The sequence below is a fragment of the Ornithodoros turicata genome, chromosome 1 (genome assembly GCF_037126465.1).
Source record: "Ornithodoros turicata isolate Travis chromosome 1, ASM3712646v1, whole genome shotgun sequence".
Taxonomy (NCBI): domain Eukaryota; kingdom Metazoa; phylum Arthropoda; class Arachnida; order Ixodida; family Argasidae; genus Ornithodoros; species Ornithodoros turicata.
Window position 1 is genome coordinate 69,217,288 of NC_088201.1, and position 14,427 is coordinate 69,231,714.

Below are 14,427 nucleotides of genomic sequence, written 5' to 3' on the forward strand. Positions count from 1 at the left end.
GTACTGACGCCGACGAATTTTCACTGCGAAATGATACCTCACGGCTGCTCGGATCTGCTCGCTGCGCTGCTGCTACGTCACACGGACCTGATTCCGTCACGCTAGGAGATCGGGTAGGGTCCCCGACATCACGCACCGCCCATGACTGCTTTCTCAGTGCGTTTTTGTAAAATTAACACCGCAGCAACAATACACGGCACAGCGGAAGTATTGTTCATGGTAGCGCCTAACAGACTGCTTGATGGTTGGATGAAAATGGTTGGATGAAATGATTTCAAACCGTGTTCAAAGTCACTTCCTTGCTCCTTTAAAGGGGTTGCGACATGTCATCCAAGGTTACCCCAGATAAACGTAAAAGACGGTTCTTGGTACCGATATGAGCCTGCATTGAAAGTTCCACAGTGAACAGGGTTATAAAAGCGTATAGAAAACGGGCACCGCGAATACCGAAACTCATGCGACATCACAGCCTTCGTCGCTGCCAGTGAGGCAGCGCACGAGAAATCACGTGCTTACTGCTGCCAATGGGGATGGACGCAGCTCTGAGCTCTCCGACGTCTGCGCTTTGCCGGGAGTGTGTTCGACGGCTTGTATCTCGCTAAGTACGACACATAGAAGAATAACTCTTTTTTTTCCCTCGGTATTCCGGCGTGCTGTACAATGCGCCCATGATGTAATGAACCACATCTATCAAAGTGTCCCGGGGAAACGGAAGAGAGTTGTCACGCGCTCTCAGCGGTAATGAGAAGATGGAGCACCCACTATGCAAGCAGTGTCGATAGCAGTTACATAACATTTTGCTTCGAGTTCGAGGGAAGAGGAAGACAGACACACCGCCCACTCCAAATGAAATGCTGGTATGCATTGATATGTAATGTGCAGACACGCAGAGTCACGAAACTTCGTACATTTCGCGCTTGGTGCGAGAGAGCTAAGCAGGAGCTTCCAGGGAGCTTCCAGAGAGCTTCCAGAGAGTCAACGATGCACATGAATTGCGAACCAGATGCACGCAGTTCACGCAAATGCAAAGGATACCAGGACCCCCGCTTGCAAAGAACGTTGAGGAGTCTCCTCTGTGGTGTTCCCAGTAGCTTCGGTAGTCATTGGGGCGCGCACAACAGTCTTCAACGTTGCTTGTGCGTAAAGCGCTGCCAAAGCTACTGAGGAATTTCCTCGAACGTTCGTGCAAGCGGGCCCTTATCTACCACGTCCACTGTATACAGTTCGGCGATACATCGCGTGGCTTCCAGCTATCATCTACGCACGCGCCCCCGATACAACAGGAAATATCCAATGCACTCACGAACCATCTCATCGCCTGGTAAAGGTTCGTTGGGACGTTCATCCAGTACCCAAATAGCGTACAGTGGCAAAGTAATATTCGTCAAAATAATTGTCTCAGTTTATCGTGCCTATACAACAGCGGTTGACGGTAATGGTGTAATAAAGTTGTGGACGGCGGTGAGAGCCCCAACTTTTACCTTTTTTATGTTGGAACGAATCTGGTTTAATAACATTCATCGCAACTTTACCGTAATATTTCCCGCAGCGGCACGTATCGGTGCCCAAAAATGTTGCTCCAGTTACACATATCCTTGTTCGTCTAGTGATGTTGGTCAGTGCTTTCCTGGCACGAAGTGAAATCTATCGACCGTTTATCATTCCACATAAGACGGTTGCTCGGAGGTCACAGTCATGTTCGACTGTTACCTACATCACACGAGAGACCATTCTAAGTACGCAGTTAAAGAACCCGAACAAAAATGTACTATTTGTGTACCCGTTCATGATTTCATAAATGCGGTGACGTCAAAGGACGTCAAAGTCACACAGGGTAACCGACATCGTCGCCAACGCGCGATTTATGAAGTTTCGCATTACATTAAAAAAAAAAAAAAAAAAAGCCATCTGCTTTTGTCACCTAGTACCGACTTGATGTCGAAATCGAAATCCGGAAGCTTCATGAATCCACGAGCAGACGCGAAGCATTACAAGAAAATTCGAACTAAATGTTATCGAAATATTCGGCGTTTTGAGCCTTTTCTGGGGTTTTACTCCGCAGTCATGCACCAGCTTCTCAGCACCATTTCGCTTTTGTCGACCACAGTTAAAAGAGCATTGCAGACAACACTATATCTCTCTTCCACTGAAGGAGAAACAGAAGTAGTGCCTGCCAGTGGTTCAACGCGTCATCTCCACGAAAGCAATTCAAACTGTTGACCGCTCCCTACGATTTCGTCTTTTCACTCTTCCTTGACTCTCATGCCCTTTTGGCCTAACGTCGACCCAGACCGAAATGACTTTTTGTGTCTGCATCATATTAACGACACGCCCGGAAAAATCGCATGATTTGGCGTCATTGATCCGATCCACCGAGCTGATCAAAGCAAACGGAAACTAATCTGTTTAGTTCCTGTTCGCGAAAGAGTTGGAAGCAACACAGTACCCTCTGAAGCCAGGAAGCGTTGTGCTCTTCTATTGAGAGATGTCTCAAGCAGGCAGCGTTAGTGTGCTTGGAAGTGTTAGGAAGCAGTAAGGCGTGAAATCTCAAAGACCTCTTCGCTCTCTTTCCTTGTCCCAGGGTAAGTGAGGCGGCTACAGAAGGTAGTGGCACCTTGATCCGCTCATCCGTAATGGGCTGCGCATAGTCGTAATTACAAACAAGAAAGAAGAAACTAAACTAAGACATTCTGCTTCACAGAGGCCCGTCTCAATTACACTGCGCTCCTGTTACAGCAGAAAAAAAAAAAAAAATAAAATGCGGGCGCTCCGAAAATTTGCACGTCGGCGTGACACCCTTCAGCCTCTCAGGATTCCCCATTGATTTTTGAAATTGCATACCGCCGCGAGGAATAGTTGAATTTGTGTAAAACGTCTTGGCTGGTAGACTTGAGTGATTTCTGTGTTTAAAAGTAAAGTAAAGCAATAAGCAAGCTGCTTACATGTTTGGTGTCATTTAAAGGACCAATGAGGTGACGTTTAACATCGCTCGAAATCCTGCCTCTTCTGTACAGCTGTCTACCAGGAATCACCATGCAATATATGTTCGCTCTGCGGTGCGTTATAGCTGTATAATCAAATTTACAAACAAAATAAAATAAAAAAGAAAAGTCGGAGAAAGCAGCCGCCGACGGCCGACACTATGCTCTGGTGACGTGGGGAAGACCCCGCCACTTTTTTCTTTGTTTTTTCTTCGCAGCTCACGCGCCGCTTATACGTGCTTGAGCTGTGCCGCTGTACGTCACCGGCCACGCGAGGAAAGCAGCATACGTCACGACGTCCTCTCGTTCTGCGATGCGCTCTTTTCACAAGGAGAAGGATTTTTCAAAGATGCTTATAGCTGCCGTGCAACACACGCACTAGATACAACCCTCTAAAAACTTTTAGGTTGTTGTCAAAACTGTTGACAAAAGTAATGTTGTGTTATGTGCATGCAATATAGTTTTGTCGCCGGCCATGCGAAGTTGGTGTCTACTTCAGCACAGTGATGCCCGCAGTTTTCAATTTTGATTTGCTGAACATGGGTGTGATCGGGATCTGGGCCGACTTCATCACGGATCTTGGCTACGGGATCCGGGATTACTTCAGAGGGGACTGTGCCAACAATTTCCTTTAGATCGCCTCAGGAAAATTATCTGAGAAGATTCACCCCGAGGTGAACATCGAGAGTTTGTGGCAGGTATATAGCATAAATGGTCCCGCCTACAAGCAGTGACCAGTACTTGACGACAACTGGCTTGAATAAGAAAAAGAAATTTAAGTTACTGAGTACCAAGCAAAAAATAAATTAACTCGGTAGATTACTAAAATACCCTAAGTCGTGACTGGTTACTTTCAAGATACTATCAAGCTACAATTTGTGAAATTCGCTGTCAAAGAAATACAAACAAAGTGAAAACAAAAAAAATCACAGGACGGTTACGGTTGTGAAACGGGTATTTTGGCGACAGCACCGTCGACATTGGGCAGTCATTTTAACCGTCCAATTCTAGTCGAAGCAGTGCAATGCAAGTCAAGAGCAGAGCTGCGAGATCATTCTTGAACCACAAGCGATCGCACAACGAGCAACTCTACCCAAATGGGTTTTCCCTGAATTTCCTAGTGAAGCCCTTCGTGGCTCCTTCGGCTTTCGCTTGCCTCTGACGTCTCTTTGCCTCCGCTTCGGCGGCACGTAGTGCAGGGCCTTGTCCCTGAGTCCGCCTTGCCTCTGCTTCCGCGGCACGCACGCTGGGATCCTGATGTCGCACTCTCTTGTTTGCTGCCTCGGCTGCACGACGAGCTGGGTCTTCGCGAGCTCTGCGCTTCCGTTCACGTTCGCGTGCCCGCCGCAAAGCTTGTGCGTCATAGGACCCGGTACCTCCATGCCGTCTGAAGCAGAATCACTAAGGGTGTTTTTTTTATTGTTTTTTTTTTTTTTTTACTCAGCGCCATGCTAACATTCTCCTCGACGTCATCGCGTCACTAATACGCGCATTGGTAACATTGTTTTCGTCGTCGTCGTCACGCGCTCGACGTCGTCGCGCTAGTTGTCGCTCCATGTGGTTTAGCCACTGTGTCCGCTTTTCCTTCTGCGGCCGACGCCGACGACGCGATCTCCAACGGCGATATCGTAGCTCGTGCAGCGTCGCCGAGCAGCGTGCTCGTGCCAGAGGACGCCGATTGACTCTGCACGAGGCTCGGAAACGAGGCTGTCGGATGCTCGTTGGATCTTCACGATATCTTCTTGGTGTATGCAGTATGCTCTCCTCCGTGGACAGATCACCCGATGATGCTCTGCTCAGCGGAGGAAGTGGCACACAAAACGAACGTGATGCGAGCAAGTTACCTTAAATTGCAGGAATTGTTTAATCAACTGTTCATTTCAATTATGAAAATTTGTTGTCGTCCTCGCTCGCTATGACTCTACGAGTCACTGCTCAGCTTCCCTGCTTTCTACAGAACCCGAGCATTCACCAACATCCCCTTTAGGCCAAAACATTGCCTTGCATGTCCACTCAACCTGAGGCGCTGCCTGTTTCTGCAGACTATAGGTATATTTCCGCAGAATGGCAGGGGCACACCAGAACATGAAATGAAACGTATTTTTAGATGAAACGTATTTTAAGCGTACGTAGGGGCTGTCGTCCCGGGTGCAATATTTTTTGGGGCGCAAGTTATCGACACAGAGAAAAAAAGTTCGAAATAAAACCAGTGAAAATGTGTATCACTTGAAAAATTTAAATTAAAAAAATTAAATTTTTTAACGTTGTGCGCTGTTGGAACGATCTTCTGGGCGCATCAGAGGCGGAGGCGATTGAAGCAAGGTTCGATATACCACGCCGGTGTAGAATTGCATTCCGTGTACTTCCGCAGTAGACTGTGTGCGTTGAGACAGCTGCGCGTATTCTCAAAGTGAAGCAACCGAAGCGTGTTTGGGGGCGCGATACTCGTTTCGCCCCGGGTGCTGGGAACCCACGCTACGCCGCTGCCTGGGTATAAATGTGGGCTGTGAGGGGCATGGGGCAAAACCTCCCAGCGCATTTCGGCCAGGGTTGCCACCGTGAAATTCGCCGTGTGAAACCGGACATTGTCATGAAGGAGAATTAACCTTCCGGACAACATTCCAGACCTTTTTTTCTCTCTTCTTCTTCTTCTTTTTTTTTGCGAATTGCGTTTCACAAGGCACCCTTTATGAATGTGGAGTAGTACTCGCTCCAAGAAAACCACATGGATGACATCCCGCATGCCCCAGAAGACAGTTCCCATGGACTTCCCAGCAGGTGGCTGCATCTTGCTTTTCTTTGGAGGCGGGGAAGCCTTATCTTGTCATTCAATGCAACTGCTTTTTGTCTCTGGGGTGAAATTATGTATCCAGGTTTCATCACATGTGATGATTGATTGCAAAAGTTCGTCCCACTCCGATTGAAACCGATTTAGCAGCTGCTCAGAGGCTGCCATGCGCGCTCCCTTCTGGTCACTAAGTGAGGTGTCGGGGAACCCATGTTGCACAGACTTTGCGGAACAGTAATTAAGTGCTCGTGAATTATATTTTCTCCACACTGCAGACACTAATATTTCGCTAGACTGCAATGTCCCGAACTGTTGCTCGCCGGTTCTCGAGGATGGCTTGCTCAACGCCTGCGATGTTCATAGGCGTAACTGCAGTCGGACGAACGTGTCCATGTGGTTTATTCTTCATCATATCCCATCCTTCAACAAACTGTTTGCATATTTCGTACACTCTTCCTCTTGACATTGTTTGTTCCCCATACTATATAGCTGTGCCAGTAATATTTGCAATATCAGCTGGTTTGATAATCGCCTTCACAAGGAACTTGATTGTGCGTCGTGTTCCACAGCTACAGACACTGCTCGCCGCCATGATAGCTGCCGCTGCTGCACGTGTCCTCCGAAAGTTTTATTCAATCACATTTACTCACTGATTTTTCTAGAGCAAAAGTCTCGGTCGAACGACCCCTGTAGATTGTACTTCAGCTGCGTACCAACTAGCAGGTCGCACATACACAGCAATACTTGAGCGAAAGGAAAGTTAGGTAGCAAGCGAGCTGGTGGTGACGATCCATGACTTGAAAACCCGAGACGAGATAGGGACGATAACAGACAGAGGGGTCTGAGTTTGAGACCGTGTTTGTCTGTTATCGTCCCTACCTCGTCTCGGGTTTTCAAGTCATGAATACTTGAGCGCTGTGGGACACAAGACAGCTACTGAAGTTAACGAGCTCAATCAGTGCGCGAAGGTGCTTGCGAGATCACTCTGGGCAGTAAAATACCTCATTTCCTCTTCCTCCTTTTTCGTTCTTAAAGGGACGGTCTCGTACACCCTGGCCCATCCACAAAGCGTACCATTCGATTCCTCATTGCTGAAAACGTAATACTGTGAATTCGCTCGTCCAGAATCGTCACGGTTATTAAATAAACGAATTAAGTTGATAAGAACAGCGCCAGCACATTGCGATTTCTGTTGGCAACAGCGATATCCGCTACGATGGCAGACCGCTTATTGGATGAACAATTCGTCTGCTCTCGCGCCTTTTTGCAGCGGTGAGAGCAGACGACTTCCAAAAGGTGCTCGAGGATCACGGCGACGGCAATAAATTTGCTGCATGTGGTCTCGTCAAACGAAAGACGCTAATTGTAAAATGTGGCCGAACAACAATGTCAATACGTCTCGCATCTTCATTTCAAGCGGGAGTTTACGTGGATGACTCCACCTAATAAAGGCAGTTGACGCTTATTTACTAACTTGTCTCGCAATCGTTCGGTATTTTGAGCAATTCTAGTTCGTCTTACCTGCGAAAAGAATATTCCGTATGGAAGTGGTGGAAACGTAACCCGGGTGTACAACAACTCTTTTGTCGACGACGATGTCACGAAAGTGGATATAGAAAAGCACCTGTTGGGAGTCACATATACTCGAAGCATCTTCAACAAAAGGTCTGATTGTCACACGCGTGCGTGTACTCCGCACGTTTCGTTCACGATGCATATGAGGTAAGACACGTTCTGCGAGCACGATATGTACGGGACGGCGCCGGACGCAGCTCAAACTAAAAGATGTCGACCGTCACGCAGTCAACTGTTAGCGGCAACGGTGTCCAAAGAACTGGATACGCGCAGTATTGAAATGTAGCTATTACTTTGTTGATAATGGCCAAAAGTGATGTGTACAGAAATTGTCGGCACCGCACGAAACGGCAGTCCCGCGTACCTCGGTAGTATTGCGAGAAGGAAGTGCTTGATCCAGCAGGCTACATCAGTTTGTTTTGCATATAGCCTCTCTAAGGTATTATCCCTACCGGAGCAGTATATCGCCAAACTATGCTCAATAATGTTGTCTTGTACCCCTTCAGTAGCTGACATTAACTGATGAGAGTGGCACTCCTTCCTGTGCCAGAATCAACACCTATTAATGGGTCACAAATATAACAACTCCAATTCGCAGGCTTCACAGCTCTATTTAATTTTTCCCAGCACATTGCTGATGTGAGAAAAGTATTGCATAATATAAATATGTAAGTTATATCCACAAATCAGTGTGTTGATTATATGATGTTCAAGCAGCAAAAGACAAGACAACCTTGTTGACAGGACAGGATGACAGGTTGCTCAGAGCTTGCTGCTTGAATATCATTATGACTACCCGATACCAACAACCCAATTTTAACACAATTGGTCAGTGCTGTGGACGTACATTACAATAAGAGACAATAAAAGATGACTACATAAACACTCAACTTCCACAACCTTTATATTCAACGTGCTGGACATGTTAGTCTGCAACCCCTGATATCGAATCAAAATGTGAGCCAGTATGGGCTCATGAACACACCGGTGCAACATGAGCAAAAATAAGACTGACGACATGTCGACAAGTTGCAAACCGCTGTTCCATCTTAAAAATTTGTCATGCATGTCTAGGTATTTTTCATATTCTTTAAACATTTACACATCTTTCATGTTCAACGTGCTGGACATCCTAGTGTGCAACCCCTGACACAATCAAAATCTGAGCCAGTATGGGCTCATGAACACACCGGTGTAACATCAGCCACAATAAGCCAGACGACATGTAAACATGTTGCAAACCGCTGTTCCATCTTACAAATTTGTCATGGACATCTAGGTATTTTTGATATTTTTGAAAGTTTTTAAACATTTCCACATCTTTTATATTCAACGTGCTGGACATCTTAGTGTGCAACCCCTGACACAATCAAAATCTGAGCCAGTATGGGCTCATGAACACACCGGTGTAACATGAGCAACAATAAGCCAGACGACATGTAAACATGTTGCTAACCGCTGTTCCATCTTACAAATTTGTCATGGACGTCTAGGTATTTTTGATATTTTTGAAAGTTTTTAAACATTTCCACATCTTTTATATTCAACGTGCTGGACATCTTAGTGTGCAACCCCTGACACAATCAAAATCTGAGCCAGCATGGGCTCATGAACACACCGGTGTAGCATAAGCAAAAATAGGACTGACGACATGTAAACATGTTGCAAACCGCTGTTCCATCTTACAAATTTGTCATGGACGTCTAGGTATTTTTGATATTTTTGAAAGTTTTTAAACATTTCCACATCTTTTATATTGAACGTGCTGGACATCTTAGTGTGCAACCCCTGACACAATCAAAATCTGAGCCATTATGGGCTCATGAACACACCGGTGTAGCATGAACAAAAATAAGACTGACGACATGTAAACATGTTGCAAACCGCTGTTCCATCTTACAAATTTGTCATGGACGTCTAGGTATTTTTGATATTTTTGAAAGTTTTTAAACATTTCCACATCTTTTATATTCAACGTGCTGGATATCTTAGTGTGCAACCCCTGACACAATCAAAATCTGAGCCATTATGGGCTCATGAACACACCGGTGTAGCATGAGCAAAAATAAGGCTGACGACATGTAAACATGTTGCAAACCGCTGTTCCATCTTACAAATTTTTCATGGACGTCTAGGTATTTTTGATATTTTTGAAAGTTTTTAAACATTTCCACATCTTTTATATTCAACGTGCTGGACATCTTAGTGTGCAACCCCTGACACAATCAAAATCTGAGCCATTATGGGCTCATGGACACACCGGTGTAGCATGAGCAAAAATAAGACTGACGACATGTAAACATGTTGCGAACCGCTGTTCCATCTTACAAATTTGTCATGGACGTCTAGGTATTTTTGATATTTTTGAAAGTTTTTAAACATTTCCACATCTTTTATATTCAACGTGCTGGACATCTTAGTGTGCAACCCCTGACACAATCAAAATCTGAGCCAGTATGGGCTCATGAACACACCGCCATAACATTAGCAAAAATACGGCTGTTCCATCTTGCACATTCGTAATTCACGTCTAGGTATTTTTGATATGAAATATTATAATCATCAATGATGATAAGGGCTTATTCGATGCAGAAGCATGGTCTTTGATGCAGATATGTTGGATGGTCCTGAAAAGGGCTTTTTTTTCATAGGCCAGGGGTAATTGAAGACGTTGACATAGATCAGCTTATCCTTGATTTTGTCATTTGCTCCAGGTGTAATGACATGAATGGAAAGCCTTCACTTATCATGTTGACAACCTCCTGCCGGTTGCGGGAATGGATAGAGAGAGCAGCTTTCTTCAGCAGTCTATCCAAGTTGTACATATGACGAAATGCCCAAATCTGAAATTTTGCATAACGTACCATGAAACACACATTTTTATATGCAAATAAAAAGCTGCGCAACAAAAACAAACCTTACAACACCTTTCAGGAGAATACAACACCATGTGTACGTGACGGATCGAAACAGGTTCCGGATTGTGCGCACAACACACGCTGGTATTGGCGAGCAGTGGTTACACACATACCTGCAATGTTTGTACAATTTAAAATGGTGTCACGATCAGGCGGAACATATATACGCTAAAAGTGCGCTTTTATGGATGAGTCTTACCCGTCAATCGATTCCGGATCATCCACTACTTTCACTGGCTAACCACGTTGTTGTGGCAAAGGGTCAGTAGCTAAAGGTTCGTCGACGTCCCCGGTTCTTCAATCGATCGGCGCCGATGAGCTCATCTTCACCGCTTAGTGACAGGGACCTGTCACTATCGCTAAATTTGCTATCAGACATTACGACGTCGCGCGTGACAACTTCCAAGCGCAAAGCGCATACACCTCCGAATGTATTGTGCATTGCGCTTCGGTCGCCCAATGGGCGACCTGCCACCATAAATACCATAACCACGTCACATGTGACGTTGCATGAGAGGGAGTTGAATGCAGCTGCGACTTCCGTCGTCTGCTGTCACGGCATATTCCTTCAAATTTCTCGAAAACCACTTCGTTGTTCTGGTTGAAACTTCGCGACTGTGTTTCTGTAGCACTCTTGAATATAATTTCAGCTAAGTTTCGGAATCGCTCGATCTGTACGAGACCGTCCCTTTAAGGGGGGGGGGGCTCTTCTTCTTTCAAAACAAGGTTTTCAAATAATACATTTGACACAGAGGTACATAAAACAGATAGTTCGGACTCTTGAATGTTACCCAGACAACCACCCATGTCCGAGGGCGTCCTCAAAAAGTCCAAACGTCGTTGTCCTCACAGGATGTCCTGCGGACGTTCGACGGACACGCGCTTCAGACATCACTTCCATATCCAGAAATGAATGTCCGCCGGACGTCCCTAGCCGTATATCCTCAGGACAGTGGCGTCACTAGGGGATGCGGTCCACACCGGGTGACGCGCCACCCCAGTACCTCTCTTGCTCTGCGGCGACTAGAGGAGCCCTCTCTGTGCATGTGATATTGTTCTGTATCGCGTATCGCGTGGTATGCGTGTGTGGGGGAGGTGACGCAAAGAGCTCCTGCATCGGGTGACGCGTACGCTGATGACGCCACTAGTGGGGTCACCAGACCGTCCCAATTGTCCGAATCAGGGCCATGACGGGATGTGACGTGGAGCATTTATTGCGAAAGAGAGAAACCAGGGATCGTGTAGCACTGGCAAGTTCGACTTTCGTTGTGCCAACTGAATGTCTCAAACAGAAAGCAGTAGAAAATAGACGTTATCATGATGGTGAGATAATACTCCAAGCAATTCTTCACTTCAGTGTGTTTTCTGTACGTAATCGAATAAAACCTTCACTCGTCATTTTGACTCACAGGTGAGCAGGACTCCCGGAAGTTCCCGAGACAAGCAATATATGGCATCTGCTTCCTTCTGGGAAATGCCGCTGCTGCATATGCCTTGGACTTCGTGGTCCGTTGTATTTCGTTTTCTTTATTTTTAAAATTCCGCGCTCATGCTCGGTTATGGAAGATACAAGAAACAAACGAGGAGAAACAGAAAATGAAATGTGTAGTGCCCTGATGAAAAAACAAAAAAAAACAAACAAAAAACTTTGAGGAAGAAAAAGACAACGGAAGCACAGTAAAATATGCAGTAGAGGGGTAGAGGAGGTACAGTAAAAACATCCCAGAAACGTCCCACAAGACGTCCTCAGTACTTCCTAATGGACATCCCAAGATGTTGCAGCGACAGTCTTGTGATATCCATGGTATGTCATCTGAACTTCTTGGGATGTCCTCTGGACGTTTCGTTGTCAAGTAGATGTGGATGTAGATCCTCCTGTGGATGTTAAGAGGCCTTGGTTGTCTGGGTACTTACGAAGACGCATTGTTCCCACGCTGCCATCTCAATGACAATGTTTCGCCAATGGCTCCACAGTGCCCATAACCGCCTGGCCGGAGTTCGTGTGACTTCGTCTGCGAAGTTCAAATTCCACCTCAAATATCACCCTTTAAGAACTGACAACAACCAAAAGGTCGTGGGAAGCAGAAGGAGCTGCTATTTGAAGATTCCCACTGTTGCCAGCAGGGGCAGATCCAAGATTTTCTGGGCAAGGCAGGGGTGAAAGGTGGGGGCAGACCCCCCATATATCTCAGGCTGTGGGCCTCCCCTGTCATGCACAGAAATCGGAAAGGGTATGCGTCTGGAATATTTGCAAGCAGATTTCTTACTAGACTTTCATGTTCACTTGTATGAACTTTACTTACTCCAGGGAATGCTCTTTTTAAGTGGTAAGGAAATTCCCACAAACATTCAAATGGTACCATCACTACCACTCAGACACAAGAATATATGTCAGTACCTGTTACTCTCACTGAGGGAGTCTAGCCATCTTAATGGAGCTTTTTCACATACGCGTCGTATCCTAGCGGCTCTCCAGCGAACCACGCTCGGAGCGTGTCAAAACAAATCCACGTGGGTAGCACAAAGGATCACAACCGGTCCGCAGTGGGACCGACGAGCTCGCGCCGTTCGTGCGGTCTCCCCACTGGTCCCCACTTCTGTCGTCCCCATATTGCTCCATCTAGTGAAGACGGAGATAACCCTCTCCGGCGCCTCAAGGTCATACGCATGCGCATAGGCCATTGTGAAAAAGGCCCATTGTCGCAAAGAAGGGCGCACGGAAGGTGCGTGGAGAGGAAACCGGACCGACGCGCTCGCGCCATTCGTGCTTGCTTGATAAGGGATTAGCCTGCGGTCTCCCCACTTATGTCGTCCCCATACTGCGCCATATAATGAAGACTGAGATAACCCCCTCCGGCGCCCCAAGGTCATGCGCATAAGCCTTTGTGAAAAAAGGTCCATTCACCGGATGCCGTAAGCTGTTGAACATTAGTATTTGGAGTCATTCTGCACTGCATGTACCATTCTATTCTGCTAACTTTCTGTATACTTGTGTTGTGTTTTGCTGTGTGTGTATGTGCATGTTTGTCTCCGTTTGCTTGGCGTTTTAAGAACTACAATCCTTCATGCTTCAGTTCCCTTCCTGTGGGGGGTGGGGGTCAGGACATCCGAACACCCTCGCCTTAGATCCACCCATGTATACCTAGACTGGAAGCAACACTTCCGGCGGTATGTGACCTCCAAAGGAAACTACTTCGAAGGGGGGGGGGGGGCAATCTTGGTTTCTTAGTCACACGTTAATGAGACCTTTCATAAACTTTTCGATGAGCCTTGTATGCAAAATCACCCCAAATAATTACTATATGTACTTCAACACGCTCAAAAGCACGAAATGAAGTGCCTATCAAATCTCCATGCTCATTTTTTTTCAGTCTCCCTGCTGTAGCTAGTAAATTTAAAAATTAATCCAATCATTATCCACACAGCATCCATGCGTTCCGTGGTTCTCCAAATTCAGCTGCGGCATACACAGTAAGAATTACGATAGATATCTGATAATGTGAGTACCAAAGAAGTGAACTGTTTCAAACCTCCTTAAGAGCAAGAGTGAATGTCCTTCACATTCCGTGTTGAAACTTCTGACCACACCCATGTTGATTCGCACGAGCAAAAAAAAAAAGACACTCAAAATGACACCTGAAGAGCAAGTCCAGCCCACAGTACAGTAGTAGCCCACAACACAATATACAGAGGCAGAACACAACATGTGGGTGAAACATTTAATAAATAGTATCACAGATACTTTGCTGTGTGCATAAGTTAAAGACAGTTCTGTCACGATGCCACATGCAGACAGGTAACAGTTAGTCCCTTACAGCAGCGAAGATTTTGTCGCATTCCTATTTTACTGCATGCTTCAAGTAAAGGCACAGATGTTTTTCAGAGCTTAACAAAAATGCCATGAAACATACTTGCACAGAGTTACACCAGTATACACCTTGCATGGCATATTCAACAACGAAAGGCCAGCTTGAATATAACCTCATCTAGGGATCACTGAGCAGGCTTTCAGTTTAGCATATTCAATAGCAACTGCAGCCGTTTTGAACACAGCATAGGCAATACAAGCATCTTTTTCACCGTCTTGCTGCCAGTAGGATCTCTCACTCACAGTAACTTCCAGTTACTACTAATAGCACCTATGAAGTGATCAATAAACTCTTGC

General features: G+C 46.0%; 1 protein-coding gene across 2 annotated transcripts in view; it reads left to right on the forward strand.

Annotated features, from left to right (window-relative positions):
- Nucleotides 1-14,427, forward strand: part of LOC135378375 (CKLF-like MARVEL transmembrane domain-containing protein 4) — an 86,294-nt gene that overhangs the window by 11,307 nt on the left and 60,560 nt on the right. The gene's annotated exons all lie outside the window — the stretch shown is intronic.